Genomic DNA, 8,145 nt, shown 5'->3' with positions numbered 1-8,145 from the left:
GGGCGACACGTGCCGGGCGGCTGGATGCAGCAGGACGCGCCGGGCACGCCGGGCGAGCACGAGCACGGTCTAGTCGAGAGCCGGGGTGGAGAACATAAACTGTACAATTTGATCCCAGTCTTTTTTACTAGTTCCTTTTGTTGAAGAGTATGATGCGCAGGCTTGCTCGCGTGTCATCGCAGAAGAGACAAAATAAAGTCTTGGATTTCCAACGATGCCTCTTTATTTCATTATAAAATAAATAGTAAGTCATCAGCGTCACATTTAAATTACGATGCAATTAGATTTAACATTTAAGATAAAAAGAAATCAATTTATATTTATGGGACGAACACAATCGAAGGTTATAATTAAAGGAATGACAGGACAGATGTCAATGTCAAGTTAACATGTCAAAGATCATAAAGTCGATGTAGATCATAGACAATTTCAACACTCCTCCTTATGGTCTACATCGGATAAAGCAAGGGCTATAATTATTTGTACATAATATACTGAGACAATATACATACAAGACACATATATATTGAATTGCGAACCCTTATTCTTAAAAACAACTAGTTTACACTTATTACATTCAATTGACACTACACAATAGCTTTGTTAACACATCTGCTACCACCTTGGCTGTTGGTTAAGCATTTTACACTCATTAAACCGTTTTGTACAAAATCTTTAACAAAATGGTAGCGCAAATTTATATGTTTTGTTCTTTCGTGTGACTATTATTTTACTAGTAACAATTTCTGAGCAGTTTGGTTGTTATTGTATACTTCAAAATTAGTTTTGTCAACAAGTTCTCACAAGAAACTCCTAACAAAACAGATATCTTTGCATACATTACTTATGGCTATATATTCCGCCTCAGTGCTGGATAAAGCCACACAACATTGTTTTCTAGACTCCCAGCTAACTGCATTGTTACCTATCTTAACAACAAAGCCTGTAGGTAAGTATATAATTTCCTATAACACCTATCATTTGCCAAGTCAGCATCTGTATAAACAGTTATATTAAAAACAATCACTTTTACAGAAACAAAGTCTTAAATTGATAGTACCAACCAAGTATTGCAGAACTCGTTAAGCAGCTATCCAATGACTTTTATCAAAAGTAGTTAAATACTGGCTAAGCTGACTACAGCTCAAGGCTATATCAGGCCTTGTGCATACCGACAAATACATTAAACAGCCTATAAGTTGTCTGAACTGATATACATTATCATTTAAAGGTTCACTATTTGTCCTTTTGAGTTAACTATTACAATCATAGGTGTAGAAACATTGCTTAGTCTTAACATATAAAAACGTTTAAGTAACCTTTCAATATAACATTATAACAATATAAGTATATTTCAGATTGATCCAAGGTCAAAACATTCTTATTTCTAATCACATGTACCTATACTTAAACAATTTGTTAATGAACTAAGATGCTTGACACTGAAATTTGTACTTAATAAGCTAAACAAGTCCTGTGTATCACATGTTGAGAAAATATAAAAATCGTCAACGTAGAGAGCAATGATAGTGAGGTCCCTATTATTCCTTTTCACATACACACAGGGCTCACACTTGCTTTGGACAAATCCATTCTTCAACAACAAGCTTTTCACTTTCAGATTCCACATGCGACTTGCTTGCTTAAGTCCATATATACTCTTGAATAGCATACAGCATACATACATACATTTCTCCAATTTACAAACAAAACCTTGCGGTTGTTTATGTAAAACCTTCAATTAGATCGTCATTCAAAAATCCGTCACGTCCACATTATGTTCCATAGACGTATCTAATTATTGATATGTCAAGGAAAACAAAATACGCTTGGTCAAATGACGCACCACGGGTGAAACAATATCAGAGTAGCCTAAACATTTCCTCTGCATAAAGTCGCAAGCCAAAGCGAGCTTTAAATTTATCGGAATTACCCAATGTGTCATACTTTAAATTCATACTTAATATCCACTTACACTTCACAACATTAGCATCAGCAGGTCAATGCACTAGCTTCCAAACCTTAATATCCATAAGTGACTCATAGTCTACCTTCATAGCTCACTTAGAGGAATTTGATGATGCTACTGCCTCTTCATATGTTTGTGGCTTTTTCAAATAAAGAGCTGGCGTACATACCTATTTCATAATCGCCATATCGTATCGGCGGTTTACCACGTGTACTGCGCATGGGGCGGCTGCGGACGGTCACAGACAGCTCTGTACGAGTCGCGCCTTCCCCTCCAACTACTACATCCCTTGCAAGTCACCGGCTGCATCTCCGGTTCCTCAGCAGAAGACTCAGCATCAGCAGAGGTGTTTACCTCGCTGTAATTGCAGCAGTCATCGCCAGACTCAACATCTGTAAATTCATTAAAAATCATGAATTATTTATACCTATATAGGCTACACTAGAATCCTAACAAGATTGACTAGAATTTAACATATTACTATTTTTACAGGTACTACTATTATTCAATTCTTCATTATTTTGAATATTATCACAATTTAATTCACTATTATATTCATTAAATATAAAGAACTATCATTAATATTTAAAATTAATCCATTTTTAAATCAAGGCATTTAAAATCCTTATAAAATATGTCAGCAATAAAATGCACATTCCTTGACAAAATAACCTTCATTTAATTAGATGGGTCTATAAGTTGGTAACCTTTTATGAATTCTGAATAACCAACATACACAGCTTTACCTTAGCGTTCAATTTACTAATACGAGTAGCCTCAGGAATTAATGAATAGGCAATGCATGTAAAAATAAAGGTGTCCAAGACAAACAGTGTGTCAGGACCAAACCTCCTCATGCACTGGTCCTGCTAACGAGCATTGGGGCTTCTATTTGTCAAACAAATAGCCATCACACAGCTTCACCCCAGCGGTTACAGAGACCTACCTAAATATTATGTTTCATTAAAGAGCTCTAAAACACCACTCTGAGCACAATACGGTACTGTCAGCTGATGAGGTATTCCTTTTTCTAGGAAACATTTAAAACTGTCACTACAGCACTCACCAGTCATCACCATCATTATCAAAAACGCAGGCATCTAATATGCAAGCCAGTCTGCTTTTCTACATAATTCTTGAAATTGATAAAACAGACTTTAATAAATGTTCAAAACTTTTATGAGAAATATCATCAGTAAGGGTTAATAAATACTTTGCACATACCCAGCTAGAGTCTTTCATAGGGCCGCATACGTCACTGTGTACCAGTTCCAAGGGCCGGCTTGCACGTCTCACAGATCCTTTTGGGTAAGCCCTGGCCACAGGCTTTCCCTCTAGGTAGGCAACACACTTGGTAAAGTCTTCCTTGTCAACCTGAAATGAGACACTACGTGCTGCACACTTCCCAAGTGTACACTTACCTTTAAGACAAAAACACCCTAATCTTCTATGCCACAATTTAGCAACAATACTATTATATGACTCAGCTTTTGCAATCTGTGCTTCCTGCACTTGATGTAGGACAGCCATCGATTGCTCTTTTGCAAAAATATCTTTTATTTTGTAAACACCCTTACATAAATCAGCAGACATAATGGGCTTGCCTTTTATATTGCAGCTGTCATATATAAAAACACCCATTCACGCCAAAAACAAAACTAAAACCATGCCACTCTTGAATACTTACAGAACACAGACTTTCAAACAACAGCAGAACATACAAGATATTGCAAACTTTAAAAAAAAATATATCAACGCTTACATGCATATCTCAGATACCAGAGCTCTCTGATTTAGTTTCCTTAACCAGCACAGGTAAGCTTAATTTTATTAGATTTTAAACTAGTCAGAAGGCTAAAATTATTGCACATATGCGATAATGAATCACTGTCCACAATGAAGTCCGCACTTTGTGTAGCTGCCAAAAATGATGAAGCATATACAGTCTGTTCTTCTTTATTATTCTCTTTCTTCTGTCGCTTCAATTTCTAGCAAAGAGACTTCATGTGACCAGCCCTTCTGAACTCCTCCTGAATTCAGCGAGCACAAACTAGCTCTGAAGATAATGCATTAGTCATCGATGCTGTCTCCAAGGCTGATACAAGAGTGTTAAAATCCTGAGGGAGACCTGATAATAATATTTCAGCAATTTCTTTGTCTTCGATGACCTTACAGATGTCCGCAAGTTGTTGTACAAAGGGAATAACTTAACTGTTTCAATGTATCTGGTCATATTATCATATTGATTAAAGTCTACACTATGTAGTTGCTGAAGTAGACTCGTCTAAATAGACCTTTATCTTCAAAAACACATTGAACTTTATCCCAAGCTGCCTTTGCTGTATTCATTCCATACAAGGTCTAATAAAGTGGCTTAAGGCTTGATATTCTAGCAAGAGCCTTACAATCTTTAGTAGGTAGTGTCTTTCTCCATACATAAGACACAATCCAAAAGACCCTCTAGAATAAGTGAGTTTTTGATTCCAAATTTTTCAATGCTTACGTCGCCCATATTCGGCGCTGATTGACTAGACATCGCTTTAAATAATTAGTACTCACAATTCGTCCTTCTACGACTTTCTGGGCACGTTAACCTGTTGAAGAGTATGATGCGCAGGCTTGCTCGCGTGTCATCGCAGAAGAGACAAAATAAAGTCTTGGATTTCCAACGATGCCTCTTTATTTCATTATAAAATAAATAGTAAGTCATCAGCGTCACATTTAAATTACGATGCAATTAGATTTAACATTTAAGATAAAAAGAAATCAATTTATATTTATGGGACGAACACAATCGAAGGTTATAATTAAAGGAATGACAGGACAGATGTCAATGTCAAGTTAACATGTCAAAGATCATAAAGTCGATGTAGATCATAGACAATTTCAACACCTTTGTCCTGCGTGAAGTGATGAGCATTTTGAGTTTTTTTGTGCTGTTTTTATATTATTTAAATTTTTAAGTTACATAATATTATGGCACTTAAAATTTTGGTTTGATTCTGATTTTTATGACATTGTGACGTTTTTATTTTCTTTTTTAAGATAAGTTTGTTTATGGTTTAATCTAACTTTATTTTTCGAATGGAAAACCTCTTCCATCAGAATGCTTTTCCCATTTTCCATTTTATTATTTTAAAGAATAATAATGGAATAATATTTATATTATCAAGACTAGTCAAAGTTTGTACGTGTGTGTGTATGTTTGATACTCTTTCACGCAAAGCGAAAAAATTGTAAGCCTATGCGCAAAATACAACGGGACGTATTTGGCCGAAGTCACTTTTCATCCCGGAAATCAAGGAGTTCCCACGGGATTTTGAAAAAATCGAAATCCACACGGATGAATGGGTGGGCTAGTAACAAAAATAATTATTTACCAGAGTTCGATTCCGTAGTAATTACGGCCGAGATTTAACATTCAGTCTAATAACTAATGATTACGTAATATTGTAAAGGGCATATATTGTTAGGATTTTAAATAAATTAATTATTATTAGTCATCTGGAATCTGTCAAAAGTTATCTAAGAAATAAGAAATATCCATAGATTAATATTTGGTCTCGCTCCGTGGAAATATCATTTATTATTACCTCTGAAAGCACTCTGAAAGTTATAATGTTAAAATGGCGAGTGAGTTCACATTTTTTATGGACTAAGTATTATATTCATCAACGTTGTTAAGGTTGTTGTAGCAAAGTACCTAATTCAGTAGGTAGGTAACTCCTACTTATCGGCAGATTACCTGTTCTTTCTGTTCCGTGCAGTCTACAGATGGATTGATTATTTTAGGCCTTTAAATAATAATTACTAAGTTCTAAGGAATTGATGGAATCCAACGATAGAAAAGTTAATACTTATTGCAGCTTTGAAGAAAGGTTGTTCATTATTTGGCTTCATAGTTCGTAGACTTCGTAGATAATATAATATCTACGCCGATTGCCCGGTCCTCTACGCCGTAGCTAGCCCGTAGCGAATGTATCGTTTTATAATATAAAAAATTTGTTTCCAATCTGAAGTGTAGTTAAAATTAAGTTCCCCAGTTATTTTTTGTGGCCCACTCAAAGCCTAACCTGAAAGACCTGCTTGTTGCTATTGCCACGCTACTGCTGCTGTAGAATTGATACGTCCCGGCACATCATTTTAAATTATTCATCCAAGATTTTAAACATCAATGATTTTAAGAACGCTGAACGTCTTCGATCAACAATTCGTTGACCGATGCTGAACGCCATCGCTTTACAAAGTCCTATCGACATATCTATGGTATTTTGAAGATTTATTTTTAAAAAGATCTATCTGCCCTTTATAATTACTGATACTGAGTAATTGGTATACATCGTAGGACAAGGAGACCGAAGTTTCTACATGTATAGTACATGGATGGACCCTAAGAATGAGATTTCAGCTTTGTAGAGCGTTGTCTCTCTCACTCATACCTATGTGAAGTTTTGCCAATCTCAATGACAGAGACAGTGCTCTAAAAACCGTAGATCTCTTTCTAAAGGTCGATGTACATTATTTTCTGCCGCATACTGTACAGCCCTTGCTGAAATAAAAACCTTGTAGGTATACAAATTGATCTAAAAAAATTGATTTTCAAAACTCATTGGTGTTAATGGCCACTGCCATAGTTACCGTTTTGTCTGTCTAGTTGCCTTTACTTTATTTTTGAAAATTCCCGCTTAATAAGAGCTCTCTCTCCATTTTTCTATAAAATAATTCACTAAACTAGGTACTCTTTCTTCTACTGTAAATAATTCAACTAAAAATTCCTTCAGAGTAGTCCAGTCATTAAAGCCAAAACCCGAAAGTAATTAGTAACTTGCTGAAATTGTAGGGGGTTTTTAAAGAAGGTGAAATAACTTACCGTGTGATTTTGCAGCGTTCTGGGGTGTACGGAAAGGGTTGAAAAGGGCTGAAACGGGTTTTTTGTTAATAACATTGCCAAAAAAATTAGTAACACGCTGCAAATTTGGCATTAGGTTGTTCTTACCGTTTTGTAACGTTTATTAAATTTGCAGCGTTTTGTAACATACGGAACATTGTTGATTATTAAAAAACAATTAAATTTGTTAATAACAAGGTTAAAAAAAGTAGTAACACGCTGCAAATTTATAATTAAGTTGTTCTTACCGTTTTGTAACGTGTATTAATTTTGCAGCGTTTTGCAACAAACGGAACATTGTTGATTACTATATGAACAAAAATTTCAGATAGTGATAAAAAAGTTAGTGAAGAGTAGCAATCTAGACAACATGTTATTAAAACTTTTTTAGAAGATATTAACATATTTTATTTATTGTTCCATAGTATTGTTACTGTAAGATATTAATTAAGCAAAGTTGAAAAATATTTCAAATAGGTGCTGACAACATTTTCTTTAGATTGCAACTCTTCACTAACTTTTTTACCATTGATACTAAATGAAATATTTGTTTATATAGTAATTAACAATGTTCCGTATGTTGCAAAACGCTGCAAATTTAATACACGTTACAAAACGGTAAGAACAACCTAATTCCAAATTTGCAGCGTGTTACTATTTTTTTACCCTTGTTAATAACAAATTTCATTGTTTTTTAATAATAAACAATGTTCCGTATGTTGCAAAACGCTGCAAATTTAATAAACGTTACAAAACGGTAAGAACAACCTAATGCCAAATTTGCAGCGTGTTACTAATTTTTTTGGCAATGTTATTAATAAAAAACCCGTTTCAACCCTTTCCGTACACCCCAGAACGCTGCAAAATCACACGGTAAGTTATTTCACCTTCTTTAAAAGCCCCCTACAATTTCATCAAGTTACTAATTACTTTCGGGTTTTGGCTTTAATGACTGGACTATAGTTTCACTTTTATCAGCTGGCATTTTTTTTTCTCGACTTTTCAGTTTCCACATTAATTTAAAACTCGCGCCTTTTTTTACCCGCCAAAGAAGAGAAGTCCACAGTGTCCACTCCATCGACATAGGAGGTAATAATTCTTATTACATCGAAGTAGTTTCATTATATCCTGCATTCATAAAATAATTATTAACGGTACGGAGAGATAAGACGACAAAATGCGTAGACAAAATTTTCTCGTGGGCCTCATGTTAGCCCTGCAGATTAGATTCAGACGACAGTGATATAACCAATCTATTTAATAAAAGAAAACATAAAAAAACTGTCTA

This window comes from Maniola hyperantus, chromosome 4, assembly GCF_902806685.2.
Source record: "Maniola hyperantus chromosome 4, iAphHyp1.2, whole genome shotgun sequence".
NCBI lineage: Eukaryota > Metazoa > Arthropoda > Insecta > Lepidoptera > Nymphalidae > Maniola > Maniola hyperantus.
This window is presented reverse-complemented; position numbering follows the sequence as displayed.